The 19,152-nt window shown below is 31.4% G+C and overlaps 3 long non-coding RNA genes across 3 annotated transcripts; 2 read left to right on the top strand and 1 right to left on the bottom strand.

Annotated features, from left to right (window-relative positions):
- The first annotated feature begins 792 nt into the window (after window positions 1-792).
- Window positions 793-3,688, top strand: LOC126668953 (uncharacterized). The gene is made up of 3 exons (XR_007638398.2): window positions 793-1,284; window positions 2,395-2,486; window positions 3,395-3,688. It is a non-coding gene; the product is annotated as an uncharacterized LOC126668953 (long non-coding RNA).
- Window positions 3,689-4,062: 374 nt separating this feature from the next.
- On the top strand, window positions 4,063-5,699 carry LOC126668956 (uncharacterized). The gene is made up of 3 exons (XR_007638401.2): window positions 4,063-4,266; window positions 5,141-5,277; window positions 5,435-5,699. It is a non-coding gene; the product is annotated as an uncharacterized LOC126668956 (long non-coding RNA).
- A 1,500-nt stretch (window positions 5,700-7,199) lies between these two features.
- On the bottom strand, window positions 7,200-8,817 carry LOC126668955 (uncharacterized). The gene is made up of 2 exons (XR_007638400.2): window positions 8,670-8,817; window positions 7,200-7,565 (listed from the first exon to the last, which is right to left on the bottom strand). It is a non-coding gene; the product is annotated as an uncharacterized LOC126668955 (long non-coding RNA).
- Window positions 8,818-19,152: the final 10,335 nt, after the last annotated feature.

The raw sequence follows: 19,152 nt of genomic DNA, 5'->3' as shown, positions 1-19,152 counted from the left end.
TGCAATTCCAAAGCTACCTCATGGAAGCAATTTCAGCGCAAGTTTTCGATATCGTCGAGGATTATTTTGAACTTGATGTTCAAATAAAATTTGAAGATGGCATTGAGGACTATAATACTACCAACTTTGTTTAACAAACGAGCTACTAGATAAAAGCAATTTTAAGGGTCAAAGTTTACCAGAAGAGTAATTTTGAATTAGTTAAAAATAACTTAAAACATTAAGTTATTCAATTAAATTGTTATGAATTAATCAAATTAAGATTTTGATTAATAAATAAAGGATATTATAAGGACGTTTAAAAGTTGTATCAAGTACGATAAAAGAGAAATACGACGTTTGAAGTACTGCGGAGGAGCGACAACTATGCATGACATAAATCACGAAGAAAAACGTATAAGAAGATAGTAGAAAGTTTACCTAAGAAGGTACTTAAAGTATTGGAAAATTCGAGGACGAATTTTTATAAGGGGAGAAGAATGTAATACCCCGTACGTTTGACGTTGCCGAAGTGAGCAACACAATTTAAATTAATAGTCAGAGCGACTAGAAAAAGGAGTTAGCGAAGGAATTAAGTAATTAAGAACGAGGATAGGTCGATGTTGAAATTTAAAGAAGGAATTTCAATATTTGTAATGCCTAAATTAATTAAACGGGACGAAGAAAAAGTTGGAATTAAAAGTAAGATTAAGTCCCCGAAAAATTAGAAAATGGAATTTTATAGTCCGAAAAATATTAAATAAATAAATTATTGACGGGAATCAGAAATTAAGAAAATAATATTGATAATTTGGATATCAATATTCATAAAAGAAAAATAAGGATGAAAAAGTGACGGAAATCGTCGTTTTCGCTCAAATTGGAAAATTGAGCGTTTTAGCCAAAATTTGGCAAAATCGATTAGCGGAGTCTAAATAGTGAGTTGGCGGAAGAGTATTATTTATTTGGACATAAATAATACGAAATTTATCGAGATTTAACGATTGAGTGATTTTTGGACTAAATTGAGCAAAAGAAAAGCTTAGGACTAAATGTTGAGGAGGTGGCTTCATTAAGGGTTGAAGTGCATTTTTGCCATAAATATATATAGTCAATTAAATGATTAAGATCAGAATATACACCCCAATTCTCAGCTCAAACCCTCACCATCTTCATCTTCTCAACTCCATATGAAAACCAAACTTCAATTCACCATAACTTATTCGTTTTAGCTCGGTTTTGGTCGATTCTTGCGGCAACGGAAAGAGGAGAACCATACCTACTGATTGAGCCCAATAAATCAAGGTATAAATCTCATCTTAAGGTTAGGGTTGCTGCTGTAATTTTCTGTTTTGGTGATAATTGTTGAAAGTGATGTTATAAGCTTAGAATTAATAGTTTTGGCATGATTTTGGTTAAGTTTAAACTAAAATTAAGGGTGGTTGAGTGAGGTTGTGAGAGTTGTGTTTGGGTTGATGATTTGGTGAGATTAAAGGGTGTTTGGTGGCTGTTTTCCAGCCATGGTGGCCGGATTTCTCACCGTGCCGAAGCACGGTGAGTTGCTGCCGTGAGCAGCAGCCTTGGTGCGACGCACCAGGGCGTTGGTCGGCCCCTCCCTTGTCAAAACAGGGGAGGGCTGAGTTGAGGGGGAGGGGCTGATGCCACCCTCGTGTTCGAATGCGTAATTGTTTCGATAGTTAACGGAGTTACGAAACTAGGAATCGAACTAGACTTTAAAAACAGTTTTTGGAGTAAAATGTTAGTGAATTGTAATTGAAGTTGGTTTAAGATTATGACATGATTAAAATGAATACATAGGTAATTATATTGAGTTATAGGCTGATTTAAATCGATTAAAACGTTGAAAGAATAACCATAAAATTGACATTTTAAACGTAGAACGTAAATGACAAAACTTATGTTAAAAGAGTGATATCAAAATAAATAAATAAAATGGTTATAGAAGGTGTAATAGGGCTGTACTAAGTTGATAATAAGGTTAATGACTTAGGGTAATAGTGGTGCTAAACGAATTTCAAAGGTTGTTTTTGTATCGTGTTTGAACCGAGCAAGAATCAATAGAAAACGTTTAGCGAATTAAGTGCGTTTCGACTAAGGTCAAAGGGGTGAACCTAAAGTAAGGACACTAAGGATTGTATTTGCTGTTTTAAACTCAAAATGCTAAGGAAAAATATATTAAGGTTAAGCATTTTGAGATTTAAAAACGAAAAGGCGAAATTGACGTAAAAACGCGACGAAGTGAATTTGGACGTTTGAGAGGATTCTAAGGGATAAATTGAGCGTTATAGATAGGTTGAAGTTAAGGGAACTTAACTTAAGATATTAATTTAGTAGTTTTGATTTTATAATGCCAATTTAATTTAAATGCATTTTTTTGAACCTCGTTTGTGACAGACAAACCGAGAGGCGACGGGATCGACGGTTTTGGCCTAGGAGTATTCGGCCAAGACTAATGCATGTAAATGATTTGGATTGGAAAGCAAGGAGTGAGTATACTTTACTCTCGCGTATTATTACGCTATTAGTATATTATAAAATATTTTATTTATAAATTATAAAAATACATCGCATTATATAATAATTGTTGTGATTTGAGATTGTATGAACTAAATGGTTATTCTACCGTGAGATACACGGAGTATGAATTATTATATATACATAGATGAGTATATACATATGTATACTAATAGTTTATGTTTGATAGTTAAATTGTGAATTGATTTATTATATACTTGAGAATGAATTACATGTTTGGTGTTGGATCAAATTGTGTAGTGTTTTGTTGTTGTTTGTTCTATGCTTGAAAATGATGTGTGATCCGAAGAAACAAGCTACCTATTGGGCGTCAATAGGCCGTGTGATCACCGGTGTCTATAAGAGTCTAGATACGTGTAAATAGAAATGTTTGATATGAGCTCATTAAATGTTGATCATATTTATGATTATGAAATGGAATATGTTTGGGTATTGGAAAGAAGGATTATAATTTTGGCAGATACGAGGTAACTCGGTCGAACTATCTCGGGACCCGTATCTGGTGAGTAACTCGGTTGAACTATCTCGGGACTCACACCTTGGGATTAAGCAGTGGCATGATGTAACTCGGTTGAACTATCTCGGGACTATGCCACGTGGTAACGAGTAACTCGGTTGAACTATCTCGGGACCGTACCACTTGGATCAAATTGATTTGATATGAATACGATACATGTTAGGAAAGGTTAGGAGTTTAAGATTAAGGTTTCTATCGGATCAAATCTTTGTTTGTAATGTGATAATATTATATTTGTTTAAATAAATGAATTTCAATTACGATGTTATTTTTGTGGTAATACCGTTAGTAAGGTATATCTCACTCAGCTTAAGCTGACCCCGTGGTTTTTAAACATTTCAGGTACCTAGACTTGGAGTGACTAGAAGTCCATCATTTTTCCGGGAGTCTGTCTTGCCATGTACAGACCGGCTTCCGTGACCGCTGCAGTAGTACATTGTGTGACCAGTCATGACCTAGGACAATATTATAGTTTTGAAAAATGTTTATAACGATGTTAGATTTACGTAACCAGTGTTTACAAAATAACTATTAATGTTTTCATAATTAAATGCTTCCGTGTTATAACAATTTTTGTGCGAAAAATTTATAGTGAATTTCAGGCTTGCTACGGGATTCGGAACTACAATTCCCATTCCCTAGCGCCGGTCGCGGCCCTCGACTTTGGGTCGTGACAATATCCCTTGACGGAATTTATTTCGCCAAAGTCCGCGAAATATTTTAAAGTATTGGTGGTAAAAGATTCTAGTCAATCAGAGACCGTTTAAAATTTGGACGCGGATAAGTTTTGGACTAAATTGAAACTTTTGAAAAGTTTCAAGGAATAAAGTGCAAATTGGCCAGAATATCTATATATTATATAATGGGCTTTGTACATAAATGCTTGAATTGGGTTTGGTCTTTTCAAAAACACTCTCCTACTTTAAAGTTAGCATAATTACGCTTTTTATAATTAAAAGATAGCAAACATACCTCAAACTAATACCGTTAACTACCTATATCTTCTCCGATGAAGAACAACGATTTCTTCATCAACATCAGTAGAAATTAGGTTACTCAAAAACTAAAATTCAAAAATCGATCAGAAGAGCAATTCAAGATAAACAAATTTTCAATTTCTGATAAAATTGTGTTAATTCTATAATTGATCAAATTTTTCTCGATTGTTCAACTATTACTTTGATTTCAAGTATCCAATTCCTCATCTAATTCAGGTACGTACGTGATTACTCAATTAATGTTTTAGTAATTTTTCATTAGATTCACATTTGTAATACCAAATTATATATCTATGGTTTAGTTTTCATTCAATTAAGAGAGATCTGTAATGTTTTTGGTTTTTCTTTTAAATCAGTTTCAATTGTGAGGAATGAGCTTTATTTTGATTCAATTTCTAGATTCTAATTGTGCAATTAGATTTAGCAATATATAGGAAAATTGTTGATGACGATTACTCGTTATTTATTACTATATTCCTTGTTTTCTCTGTTAATTATAGTTTTAATTGTTAACAAAAATCAGTTTAATCCAATTTTCCTTTGTTTTGTGATTGAACATTTCAAGAACGTTAAAAAGAATAAGCTGTAGAGTTGCATATTTATATATATAAGATAATAAGTTTGCTTTCAAATATAAGCTGATGATTGTTGGAGGGATACATGTCTATAAAGTAAATGTAAAATTAGCTATATGTTACAGCTCACTATTTTCATAAAGTTACTCCATTATTCAAGTACTTTTCATTTTGATTTCTTCTTTTCTCTAAATGTACATGAGTTATTAATAAAGTAAAGAGAACATGTAAATTAAAAATGATGGTTTTGGTTCCTAGTATATAATGTTGTGTTTATCCTTATTTCTGTTTGAACTTCTACATAAAGCATGTTCTTGAAAGACTAAAGAATTTACATGACCTGATTAGGACAACAACTTTTTAGGTTCATAATGTTATTTTTTTCAAGTGAGTGTACCTTTTTCAAGTGATTAGGATAGTAATTCTGCAGATTCATCATGCTTTAGAGTTTAGTCCTCAAGTTGAAATTGCTCTATTTGTAAGTTGATGATTATGCAATTCGACTTTGTGAATAGGTAAATTCATGAAGATTGGACAAGTTGTTGGTTTGCGGCTAAAAGACAGCCTAAAAAGTGCATTTCAATCAGTGGACCATGCACGCAAACAATTTATCAAGTCAAAGAGAAGCAAAATAGGCATATTATGGCTGAAGGTATATTGGTGCTCTACTTTCAAATTGTGAAAACATAATTTTTGGTTACTTATAGTTTATATTTTTCTATTGTAATGTGAGAAAGATGATAAAAAGATGTTAAACATCCATGTAATCTTGTCAAATTGATGATGGTAACTATTTCAATTACTTGCAGGTTATATTTTATTAAGTGAATATGAAGGAGTGATCAAAAACTGTTTCAATTATTTGTAGCAACCAACCGAGCAACCAAAGAGCAACCGACAAACAACCAAAAAGCATCCAAAGGTCCACTGACAGAGCAATCAAAGAGCACCGACGACTGGTCAAAAGCAACAAAAGAGCAATAAACGGGCAACCAAAACTGAAATAAAATCAAATATAAAGCATACACACATCTCTTTAGAGAACATTTATATTTAGTTTAATCTATTTAAAGTTCTAAATATATTTTTGAGTTTTTGCATCAAATTTATTTTTTTTATTCATTAGTTACACTTTCAAAAGACATTAGGTAAAAGATATTAAATTAGTAAGAAGAGATATAATGTACGTTGAGTATCTTTAGTGGTAGTTTTTAGTAATATTTAATTATAAGCAAAAAAAATATAATTCCAATGCATATCCATTTTTTTTTTCAAAGGTAATGTAATTACTGTTAATATCCATTTTTCAAATAAATAATCAACCGCTTGAAAAAGTCGGCGTTCGAATCCCAACTTCGTGCTACTATAAAGGAATTTGCCATTAGGTCAAGCCTTCATGTGCCGCTTCTTACTTTTTTTTTAATATTCTTTATGAGCGTTGAACTCTTTGGTACCATCCTTTACATAATAACTAACATTGAAACATGACGCCTAATGTTATCTAATTGATGTCTTTGTGCCTCTACCATCACAATCACATCTAAAAACATTGGATGTAGATCTATGTACTCTTCTCAATCTCTTTGATGGTGTCGTCCTGATCTTGTATCTCTACTACTATCATTAGCTCGTTGGTAGTTCTTTAGTAGTTTGTTTGTAACTTTTTAATAGTTCGTTAGTAGTTTTTCAGTAGCTCGTTAGTAGCTTTTAATACTTGCAATTTTTATTGTATTAGTATAGTGATATTGAATTAAATTTTAGTAAATCTTTGAATAGAATAACAGCATGTATTTTTGAAACAGTATTTAATTTAAATAACAAAATTTCATAAATATAAGAACGTGAAGAAAAAAATATTATTCATTATTAATCTAAAAAAAAGATATAATTTTTTTTTTGTATTTACATATTTGATAGCAAAAAGAAAGAGAAAACAAACCAACTAAATTAAAATTTAAAAACATAAATTCTAAAATTCATATAATATCATCGGTCGCATTTTTTTCTCATCCCAATCTTCTTCTAGTTTTCTTTGCGTTTATTCATCGACGGAGCTTCGATATTGCTTAACGCCTTATACCCTTCCATTGATTTTATATAACAATATAATAAAATACAAATGTTTATTCATAAAAGTCCAATATAAATAATAGAAGACATCTTCCTCCATTTGATGAAACACTCGGTAAATGCATCAATAAATAAACGACAATGAAAAAAATTAAACCTCAAAAAATAAATTCCAGCATTGACAGTGATAATCAATTGGCAAAAAATTCACAATGATATATTTGGTTGCTCTTTAGTCATTTTTTAATTGCTATTATCATTTGTTTTATTTATCTTCCATTTCTGCTGCTTTTTTAAATACATTCTGATTACTTCATACAAATTCAAACCAGAAAATTAATTTATTGTTCAATTATTATAAAATTCAAGCAGCTTTTCGGTGGCTTATGAGTAGTTCATGAGTAGCTAAAACTCATATGAAAACTTGTATTGTCAATGCACTAAAATAACACGCAGTCATAAAATGTAAAATCTAAAAAATCAAAATATCAACATCAGATAAAATATAATGAAAAGAAATAATCCAATTCAAATTTTTAGACATAAAAATATAAAAGTATCATAATTCATATAACATCACTACTTTTTCTCTATTTTAATAATCTCCATTTTCCCTCTGCCTACTTCTACCATTGGTGCAGCTTCAATGTCTTTAATCTCTGCTTTAATCTTGTTTCTTTTACCTCTGCCTTCTATTACATTTGGTGCAGCTTGAGTATCGATTATCGCCTTGGTGGTTGCTTTGACTTTGCATGAAAATACAACAAAATACAATATCTAGACCTTACATTTTCAATCGAAAGTTGATAAGGCACCTTCCTCCCTTCAATGATGTACTCGGCAAATGCAGCCACAAATATGGCACAATCGCTATATAAAAAGTAGAAACATGATATAATTATCAAATTTTATCACTAAATGAAACTGAAGAATTGCACTAACAAAACCTACAGTAGGCAAAAACCAGAATCTTTAATCAGGTTTAGAAGACAACCCTACTCATGAATAAATAACGTTAACTTCTTATTGGATTGTAAAGCTACTGTCGAGCTACTGTCAAACTACTATAAAGCTACTATAAAGCTATATGATGCATCAATACTGCAAAATTTACTAGAATTAGCATAAGAACAAATATGTTTAAAGTACATGTCAAGTATCTATATCAGATGCTTTTTAGAAAACAGCCTCATTGAACGTCTCCTAGAAAACAATTATCTAATGTCCATTTAATCTATTTTCTCTAAGACATAGTTGGTATTAATAAGATTAAATAGATTAATCTATTTTCTCTAAGACATAGTTGGTATTAATAAGATTAAATAGATTAATCTATTTTCTCTAAGACATAGTTGGCATAATAAACATATTCTCCGTCATCAGAATTACGTGTTCTGCTTGTGCTGCTTCTGTCGAAAAATCAATACTACCAACTACTAATCTCCATTTAATCTATTTTCTATCATTTCTTAATTTTACCTCCTTCACTTTATTTACTTTTTTCATCCAACTTATTAATTTGATTTAACTCCTTCACTAATGCAGTTAACATGCATTCAAATTAGGCTCTTCATTTTTCATGAACTGCCACAAAAAAATCAAATTAAAAGGCAAGTTAACTGCATTAGTGTTATAAGATACATATACTAATCTTTGTGATGAGTAGAAAGAAGATTATTATAATCCATAAACTCAAACACTAAAAACAGCCTAAAATCTCATAAGCAACCATAATAACAAACTAAAATAGTTAAAAACCTACTTAACATCACTAAAAAAAATATGGTCAATTAAAATGTAATAATCAAACACAAAAAACTTAAAACAGTGATAATCATAAAAAAAATGCCTAAATGAGAAGCACCAACAAAATACAGTCAGGTTATTTTATAGCCAACAAATAAGCTATTGCCAATAATTAATTTTAACAATATAAAATTAATTAACAATAATAGAAATGGAAATAGAGATTACTCAGTGGTAGTTCGAAGAATGAAATTCTATTCCACTGTTCAATATCGAGGACCATAAATCAGAAAAGAAAATTGAAAATCATCATTGTAATCTTCAAATCTGAAAAAAAATAATAAGTTAAAAACAAATCAAATAAATCCTAATTTCAACAACTAGACCAAAATCTAATTATACCTTTATAGTAGAGATTGAAGTAAAAATCTTAGTGATCATGGAAGAGCAAATATTTCAGAGAATAAAAATCGATTTTAGGAAGACGCTGATGAGAAGATACGAGCTGGAACACGGCAAGAGTAACGGTGAAGAAGAAAGGCGTAAAAGTGAAAAGAGAAATTTAAAAAAAGAGTACGCTCGCTAACTTACAAGTTGAAAGGGTGCTTTTGAGAAGATTCTGGAAAAAAGCGTGCCAGGGGTAATTTCCTCTTATATAATTGACAGGACCAACGGAGCTCTCTCATTGATTCTCACCAAATAGAGCATTCTCATCAGTTCCCATTCTTTTAAAAACACTTATTTTAAATTAATTATTTTAACATTTATTTAATCTAATTAATCTAATTTAGGTTTAGATAAGTATTTAGTTGTTGAGAAAGTGATAACTTTCAAGTAAAACACAATCTGCTTCAATTCAATTTCAATTAATATAAACTCTACCGATCTATTTTGAACTTACATGAACAATAATTCTACTCAATAATTCTATTCTACTGGTGCGATTGATATCACAAGAAGGAAAATTGTTTTTTTTACAGCAAAGTTATATGTACGGTAGAGGTAATATATACTGTGAATAATTAATATTATTTTGTTCACCAAGTGTGCTATACTTACAGATCTGATCCCCTCGCAATGATTTATGGAATACGTGCCTACTAATGTATATACTATTTGTATTAATTGTGCTATCATCTAATGTAAATCTATGTTCCTTGCTAGAGAACATGTAGTTGTTAGTTAATTTTCCTTCCTTACTAAAGGAGCATGCACCTTTTAGTTAATTTTCTTTAGCAGCAGATTAATAAAGATACGTGTGTATGATGAGAAACTTTCATTAATTGAACAATATTAAAATAATTAATATTTTAAAATTGCTGGGTAGGGGAGCATGATAGAAACTAATCGACCATCCATTAGATTAACTGTTGTTTTTTATAATGAGACTCATACTTTTGACTAATTTAAAGTATTGCATATCGGTTATAAATTAATAAATTATTTCAGGTTACTTTTATAGGGACTTAATAGTAAGATGTTTTAAGATTAAAATTGAACTCATTCCACGAGATTTTTTTTAAAATAATTCTATCTAATTACTACAATATTAATTGTAATCATATCAATTTATTATTTTGTATTTATCATATTGATAGATACGCGGTGTTGTATACCTAAATTGTGAAAAATACATCACCCTTGAAAATCATTTCAAAAATAGCTATAATTTTTTTTTTTTATAAAATCATATATAATGTAAAATCCCCTTAATGTGCTACGATACTAAAATATATGCTCTATTAATTATTAATATTTATTTGCATGAAAAATAGTACTAAAATTTTCAGTGTGATAATCAAAAACATGTTTTCTAATAAAGATGAACAATGATCGTATGATTATCAATTATAAGAGAATCAAACTGTATCATAAATAGTGTAAAGTATTGAATATTATAGTTAGGAGTGTGCATTCGGTTTGAACCGAACCAAACCAAACTTTTAGTTTTTTAGAAAACCCAATCAAACTGAAATATTAAAGAGAGAAAATATTTCAAACCGAATGAAACTGGTCAATTCAGTTGATTTTTTTAGTTCAGTTTACATCGAAAACAGTTTGAAATTTTTTTACACTCAAAATCAAACCAAACCGACCAACTAAAAATTCTTTATAATCTTAAACCAAATTGAACCGAATTTGACAGTTCGGTTTGGTTTTTCGATTTCGATTCAATTTTGCACACCCCTAATTATGGTAGCCGGTCCATATCTATTACGAGGAGTAGCATCATGAACAAATTTCTAAAACAATTTTTCTTTACAAATTTACAATGAAAATAAAATTTATTAAAGATAATTAATACTTTAAAACACTTAATTTTTAAATTTTTTAAAATATGTGTTTATTTTATTTAACATTATTAGTTTATCTATTATTAACCAAGATATAGCAAATCATCTTGAGTCAACTAAATGGAGTAATAAGGATGATAATTGGAGTGATAAGGAAGTTGACCAAGATGATTTGCTATATCTTGGTTAATATAAGGATGATAATTGGAGTGATAAGGAAGTTGACCAAGATGATTTGCTATATCTTGGTTAATACCTATTACATTCTTATTTTTTTGGTATTCTATTATCTATATATGTTAGGGGTGGGCAAAAAAACCGGTCAAACCGATTAACCGAACCGAAACCGGAAACCAGAACCGGAAAATGTGGTTAACCGGTCCAACGGTTTATGTTTAGGTTTTGATTTTAGTTTTCATGGTTAATGGTTTAGGTTTAGGTTTTGGATTTCTAAAAACCGTGGTTAATCGGTTAACCGGTTTATATATATATTCATATATTTTTAATAATTAATAAGATATATTTTATGATCTGAAAAATAATATGGATTTTATAATATACACAATAAAATCTAATTATAAAAATATATTGACATATATTTTATTTAGGAATATTTATATATTTTAGGAGAATTTATATATGAAAATATTTTAATAGAAATTTGTTTTCCTTATTAAAATATTTACTTAACAGAAATAGGAATATTTAAGTATATAAATAGTAGAAAGTGGACGTGAACAACACCACAAACAATTCAAAAAATACAAATCTAGCTTTAATATTACTCATAAATTATTTATAAATAATAATAGTTTTAAATATTTGCATTGACTTAACTATTTATAAGATAGTTTAGATTTATATTTTTAATATAATTTGAATTTCTATAGTTTTTTTTTTGTTTGCTAAAAAATCAAATAGAATTAAAATTTTATCTTTTTTGTCTTTAATTTTTCTAATGGTTATATGGTTAAAAACCGTAAAACCGAAAAACCGAACCGTTTTTTATGGTTAACCGATTTACCGGTTAACCGTTTAAAATTTTAGGTTTAGGTTTTTAATTTTAAAAACCGTATTACAATGGACCGGTTTACAAATTGCCCTCATGGACCGGTTAACCGGTCCATGCCCACCCCTAATATATGTATTGTTTTAATAAAAGTATTTTTTTTATTTAATATGCAATTGATTTCGCTCTAATGCGCGGATTTACGACTAGTATATATATAAACCTAAAGGATGAAGGAATCATCCAGACCTTCACCATCATCATATTATTTTTCTTTCATTTTCAACGACGAAAGGTTACGGTTCGTCGCTTGGTTTCTGTTTCTCGTCCATTTCCGACATTCTATAACTCGAAACGATCGTATTTCAGTGGCATGTCACAGTAAGCTTGACGTTTTATCGTTTGGATGAATGAATTTCTTGATATATCGAGTTAAAGTTTTAGGCCACGAAACCATTTATCGTTTTAACGATTATAGGATTGGTTTATAGCGTTTTGAGCTTATAATAAGCGTTTTGGATGAGTTTAGAGCGTTTTTACCCTAGTAGCACGTCGGAATGCCCGGAAAACGATTCTCTGTAATTGTTATACAATAACTAAAAACTTCTATTGCAATTAGGATTTCACCAAATTGAACAATCAAAGTAATATGTCCAGTCATTATAATTTTATATTAATCCAACCAAAAAGCATTCAAATATGCTCCTGATATGAAAAATATCTGTATATATTGTTATTTAGAATGAATATAAAAAATATATGTAAAAAAATTCACAAATTCAATTTTAATAAAAAAAACAATGTGTGATAAAAAAACAGATCATGTTCTTCACTTCAATATTTTTTTCTTCAAGAGCTCTAAAGCTTAAGCAGTCTTCTTAAAAAGAGCCTACAGAATAGTCAAAAACAAAAATAAATATAGTAATAAAAAACTACTGATAACTGTACGCTAAATAAAAATTATAGGAATCTTACTTGTTCGCCTCTTTTGGAATAGCACACCACTTAACTTGCTCGAAACTCTGTGCCAACAACTTGAGATTCATAATCTTACAGAGCAGCAACATAAGCTTAAGAATTAAATTGAACCCATTATAGCCTATGCCTGCTCAAAGACAATATATCAAAAGGCTAATTTGAAACAGGAGATCAAACGCACAATTTAAACACCAATATGCATGAAGGTAAAAGAAATTGAAATCTTTTCTCGCCAACCACAAAAGCATTAACGTTGTAATTTTTTAAAGATAAATGATTTATAAGTAAAAAATATCAAAAGAAACTTCGTAATCGGACTTGCTACGACTTAGAATACAAATAAAGAATAAAATATATGCAAATTTCTGATAAGATAAAACCTATACCTATGAAAATTATTACTTTTTGAATGCTATCAGTAATTACCAATGTTTTTAAAACCAGACCGGAGATCGAACCGGCTTCATCGGAGGTTTACGGTTCAACCGGTTCAACCGGGTTCAACTGGATTTTTGAATTTTAATAAATATAAATTATTTAAATTGAAAATACATGTATTATAAATAAAAAAACATGATATAATATTTAAATTAAATTATCTATTAAATTTTTTTACATAAAATATAATTATAAATGATAAATTTTTGAGAATATATAGAATAATTTCTCTAAATAAAGAAAATAGTTTTTTATTTTAATAATAATAATTATTAAATTAAAGTTTATAAATAAAAAAGAGAATATCACAAAAATATCACAAAAATGGCTCAACATTTCATACATTGTCACCTAACTCCATTATTTATCATTCCTACCACAAAAGCACAAAAGTTTACAACAAACACCATTCCATTAAAAAGATGACACATGGCAAACATGACATTATCTTAATAAAAAGGAATAAAAACAGCTAGCACATGTGATTGGCGTGTCAGAGCGCGTCAGCGCGCGTCATAGCGCGTCAGCGCGTCAGAGCGTCAGCCAATAGCACGCAAGCATCAACAAATTATACACAGTTTTGTAATATCATCTGATACATCTCCGATACATCTTCGATACATCATTGATATATTCTCCAAAAAAATAAAATTGATAGTTTTTTATTTATCTTTTAAAAATATATTTTGATTATATATCGTATTTTATTATTCTTGTATATTTATAAATATAAAAAATCCACAAAATTATTCAAAGTAATATTTACAAAAATTAGAAAGTTAGTTTAATTAACTACAATAAATAATTATGTATCAATGATGTATCAAACAAATATATGTAAAAAATATATAGTGTGTAAATTTAATAAAAATGTATAAATTTAGAAAATATATATATATCATGTATCTATTTAAATACATTTAAAAATATATCTATCGTGTATAAATTACGTATCAGCGATGTATCTATTAAATACATTTAAAAAAATGTGTCTATCATGTTTATATATATATATCTTTTATAGAATTTGACGATGATTTATTTGAATATATCAGATATGTATCCACGCTATAAATAATACTCCAACGATGACAGTCCTTGAAACTATAGAACTTAACAAATCAGAAATGTATCAGCGATGTATTAAATATGTATCATATATGTGTCGGCGATATATTAAATTATATGTTTGATAATTTTTCAATTTTCAACGTAATTTGACAATAGTCTTTTTAAATATGTATACATTATGTATCACATATGTATCCGATATGTACCAAATATTTATCGAATATTTTGTATTTCTACTCATTTTTTCCTTTCTTCCACCTTAGGCTTCCGGTCAAACCATGAAATCAAACCGATCGAATATAAACAAAACAATAAATATAATAATACTAATTAAAATGAAATAATTATTTCATTTTAATTAGTATTATTACATAATGTTTATAAGCTTTTTAAAATATAAAAACGAACCAATCGAATTATGTATCATGTTTAATATGTTTTTTTTATAAATATCACGTATTATTATGTATCGAAAATGTATCACGTATGTATCCGAGATGCATTAAATATATATCGGATATGTATCAAATATTTATCGAATATTTTGCACTTATACTATTTTTTCCTTTCTTCCACCTTGAACTTCCAGTCAAATCATGAAAACAAACCGATCAAATATATATAAAAAAGCTTTTTTATATATAAAAACGAATCAACCGAATTAGTCAGTTAATTCAATTAATGTATCAAATATGTATCTATCATGTATAAATTGTGTATTAGAGATGTATTAAAAATATATTCAAATTGCAATTAAATATAGTCGATTAGAAATCAATAAGCACTAGAAAAATTCATTTTAATTAGTATTATTACATATATGTTTATAAGTTTTTCTCAATATAAAAACGAACCAATCGAATTAGTCAGTTAATTCAATTAATGAATCAAATATGTATCTATTATGTATAAATTGTGTATAAAATGTGTATCAAAAATATATTCAAATTACAATTAAATGTGATCGATTAGAATTCAATAAACACTAGAAAATAACCTCAGCATCAATAACATATCCAAAAATGCACTATCTAACATTCAAAGATTAAATATTTATACTCAATTCATTAAAAATAAAATTAGAGATGTATCGAAAATGTACCGCAAATGTATCACAAATGTATCAGAGATGTATCCACTCTATTAACAATTTTCTAACGCCGGTCTTGATTTATAAGATTTTGAAAATAAAATAAAATTGATTCATCTTGCAGAACTATAACAATAGAGGTATTATACTCATTTAACCGAATAAAAATTACAAATAAAAGTAAAATGAATTTAAAAAATAAATTTAATTTTATAACCAATCTAAAGTGAAGAGTAAGTAAAACAAGTAGGGAGCTTCACTGTGACCTTTTTTTCTTGTAAAGTGTCATTTCTTCTATCTTCCGGTATCATTTGAAAAAAAAAAACAAGTAGCAACAAAATTAGGCCATTGAAATTCATAGGTACACCTACCGAGTTCAAAGTCTAATAGCAAAAGTGCTCTATAATGTTTCAGTAATTTTCACAAACAGGTATTCATTCATCCATACATACCACTAAAGACATTCATTATCCATATATAAAAGACATTGAGTAACCCATCAATTTACTATTAAAAAATGAAAGAGTATTAAAATAATTCAGATGAATATATAAACATATAAGTGTATAACTTATATTAAAAAAATGAAAGAGTCTCAGGTGCACCTTTTGGTGCAAATTTCATTTGTTCAGAATGACCCGCGCATATTAGAGTAGAAATTTGCTAAAAATAGCATGTGCAGGTGCTAACATAGTGGGGACCTTTTTGGTCTTTTGTTATAATTGTTTTTATTGTAGAGGACACATGCAGTGGACACATGTTGGTTTAAGAGAAAGGTGGTGCTAGTTGAAAACTAATAATGAGAGGTGGTATTTTATGAAATGAAAATTGTAACAAAGTAAATAAATCAATTAATATTGTATTATGTGAAATAGTGAGTCATTATTGTGGTTTTTTTGTTATTTTCTCTAAAAATTTGGTATTAGAAAAAGTATAAGGGAGAATGAGTATATGTTTAGTGAGTGACTATAAAAAGAAAACCAAATAGATGTTTTATAGCCTTGATTCTTCTAAATTTCATAACTATTTGTTCTTTTGGCTTCTAAACACACATATACATGCCAGATGAAAGTCTAAATTGCCTCACCAGGAACAAATCAAAAGCCGAAAAAAATAGTGTTCTCTCAAGCTCTCGCCTGAGTTGAATCCCCAGTCTTTATTCTCAGTTTTAATCCCTTCAAAGTCATTTACTCTCAGCATTTACTCCACTCCATTATTCCCACCCACTTCTTTGGTCCCCATTTATTTCTCTTCAACCTTCCTTATGGCTACGTCACTAAACCTAGAAGAGTTACAAACATCAGTCTGTTCGCTTCAACTCTCTGAGGACAATGAAGGAGCACAACAATACACTCGTCTCACCCTCTTGGGGAAAATCTTGGGCTCCAAAATCTACAATGATACCTTGCTTCACTCAGTCATGGCCGGAGTCTGGAACCTATCGCAGCAGTTTGAGATCCAGAAAACAAGATCCCCCAATATCTTCGTTTTTAAGTTCCAAAATGAAGCCGATAAACAAAAGATCATATCTGGAGCCCCCTGGAATGTGCAGTTCAATCTGCTTATCCTCAAGGACTGGGATCCAGGGACGCCGTAAACTGACACTGATTTCACTAAAGAAAAGTTCTGGATTCAGATTGATGGCCTACAACTTAATCAAATTACTAAAGAAAATGCTGAACTCATTGGCAACACAGTCTTTGCTGGTTTCTTAGACACAGAGGTGGATATGAACAACGTTTTCAATGGCAACCCCTTCCTTCGGGTCCAGGTCTGGGTTGATACTCGACTCCCTCTGCCGCTAGGGTTCTCGAGTAAGAAGGCGGGTCAAGAGAACTGGGTTCACATCAGGTATGAGCGCCTTCCCCACTTCTGTCAAAAATGTGGCCGGCTGGGCCACGCCCCGAGAGACTGCACCTTCATTAAAAATATGGAAAGCCTGGAGACAAGAATCAAAGAACACAGAGACTACGGTCCCTGGATCAGAGTTGAAACGCCGGCACCAGTCAGGCCGGCGCGTGGAAACCACTCCTTCTTTGTCAACAATATGAGCATTACAAAAGGTGCTTACAACCCTTCCGTGTCAGGACACAGCATGGTACCTCATGCTGATTTGACCCTGGCGATCACAAACCAGAGATCACGTTGCATCGAGCCACGTACTGAAGGGACTTTTGTAGCGAAAATTCAGGGGGATAAGGCAGCAAGTCCTGTTGTTGCTTTAGATGCCGGCAGTCCTGTCAGTGAGGATCAGAACCAACTGGAGCCCCCAAAGAAAAGGAAGCTGAACCAAGCCTCCAAGGGCAAATCAGTCAAAGGAGCCTCTAATCCGGAAGCTTCTGAATTCCTCCCCAATTTCAACTCCCTAGTCATAAGGGAAAAAAGCCCACCCAGTAACAGCCCCACCCATCAAGCCCACCCTTTTACTATTGGCTCCTCTGATCCCCTACCCCCCACAAAACAACCCAGAAAACAAATTAAGCCCAGGAGAACTCGTCTTAAAGACCAAGCCCGTCAATCCACCCCCTCCACCACCCAGATAACCACTCCCTCCCCAAATCCAATCCATCAGCAAAACACCTCTCCACCTCTACCTGATAACCCCTCGTGCCCCATTTCCTCCCCTACCATATATGACACTCTTTGCTCTGGAAATGCTAAGGTGGCCGGCTCAGCGCCACCACCCTCATCATGAGTCTACTCGCCTGGAACTGCCAAGGGTTAGGACAGAGCCTGGCAGTTCAAACCCTCCATGGGTTAATCAAGAAATATTGTCCCTTCCTAGTCTTTCTTAGTGAAACCAAACAACAGGAAGTAAAACTCGAAAGACTTAGAACTAAATGGGGATTTACATCGGCAGTGTATGTCCCTCCAATTGGCAATAGTGGCGGCTTGGCTTGCTGGTGGACTGACAGATGCCAGGTTCAAATTACCCACACCTCTTGTAACTTCATTGATCTCTCTATTCAATACCGTGGTTTGTGGCATTTAACAGGGCTTTATGGTGCCCCTAATAGATCAGATAGAGGCATGGTTTGGTCTGAGCTTCGCCGGCTTTCCAGAGACAACTACACACCTTGGTTATGTGTTGGAGACTTCAACGCCCTGCTCTCCCCTCTAGACAAGGTGGGGAGAAACCCCATCAATTGGAGCCAACTCTCTGAATTTATCGATCTCATCGCTGATTTGGGGCTTCTAGATTTAGAATTCAAAGGTCACCGCTTCACCTGGACGAACAAGCAATCTGGGAATCGTAGAATTTGGCAGCGTATTGATATGGGGTTAGCTAATTTATGCTGGAGAGAGAAGTTCCAATTTGCCCAAGTCACCCATGAAGCTCTTATCGGCTCGGATCACCGCCCCTTGCTGATTGACCTACATCGAAGCAGCAAACCCAGTAAAAGTACCTTCAAACTGCAGGCGAGATGGCTAGAAGAAGATGCTTGCATGGGTGTTATCTCTCAGGCTTGGTCTAGCATAGAAGGAGCTGACAACTCCCTTACCTGCAAACTCTCCAGATGCAGGAGAAGCCTTAGTAGTTGGAGCTCCAAGCACTATGGAAACTCCCTGCGGCAAATTCAGGCTATCACCAAAGACATCAACCTTCTCCATGCGAAGAACTTCATGGATGATAATGACATTATCAAAGAAAAACAGCTTCTCAGTGACCTGGAAGAAGCACATAAAAGAGAGGAACAATACTGGCTTCAAAAATCAAGAATCTCCTGGCTGCAAAAGGGCGATAGGAATACGCGCTTCTTCCATCTTTCAACTATCATCAGGAGGCAACGCAACCAGCTTCTCAGGCTCAAGCTTCCTAATGGCGATTGG

The sequence above is a fragment of the Mercurialis annua genome, linkage group LG2 (genome assembly GCF_937616625.2).
Source record: "Mercurialis annua linkage group LG2, ddMerAnnu1.2, whole genome shotgun sequence".
Taxonomy (NCBI): Eukaryota; Viridiplantae; Streptophyta; class Magnoliopsida; order Malpighiales; family Euphorbiaceae; genus Mercurialis; species Mercurialis annua.
The sequence above is the reverse complement of the archived record's forward strand: the minus strand, read 5'-3'. Positions and strand labels throughout refer to the sequence as shown.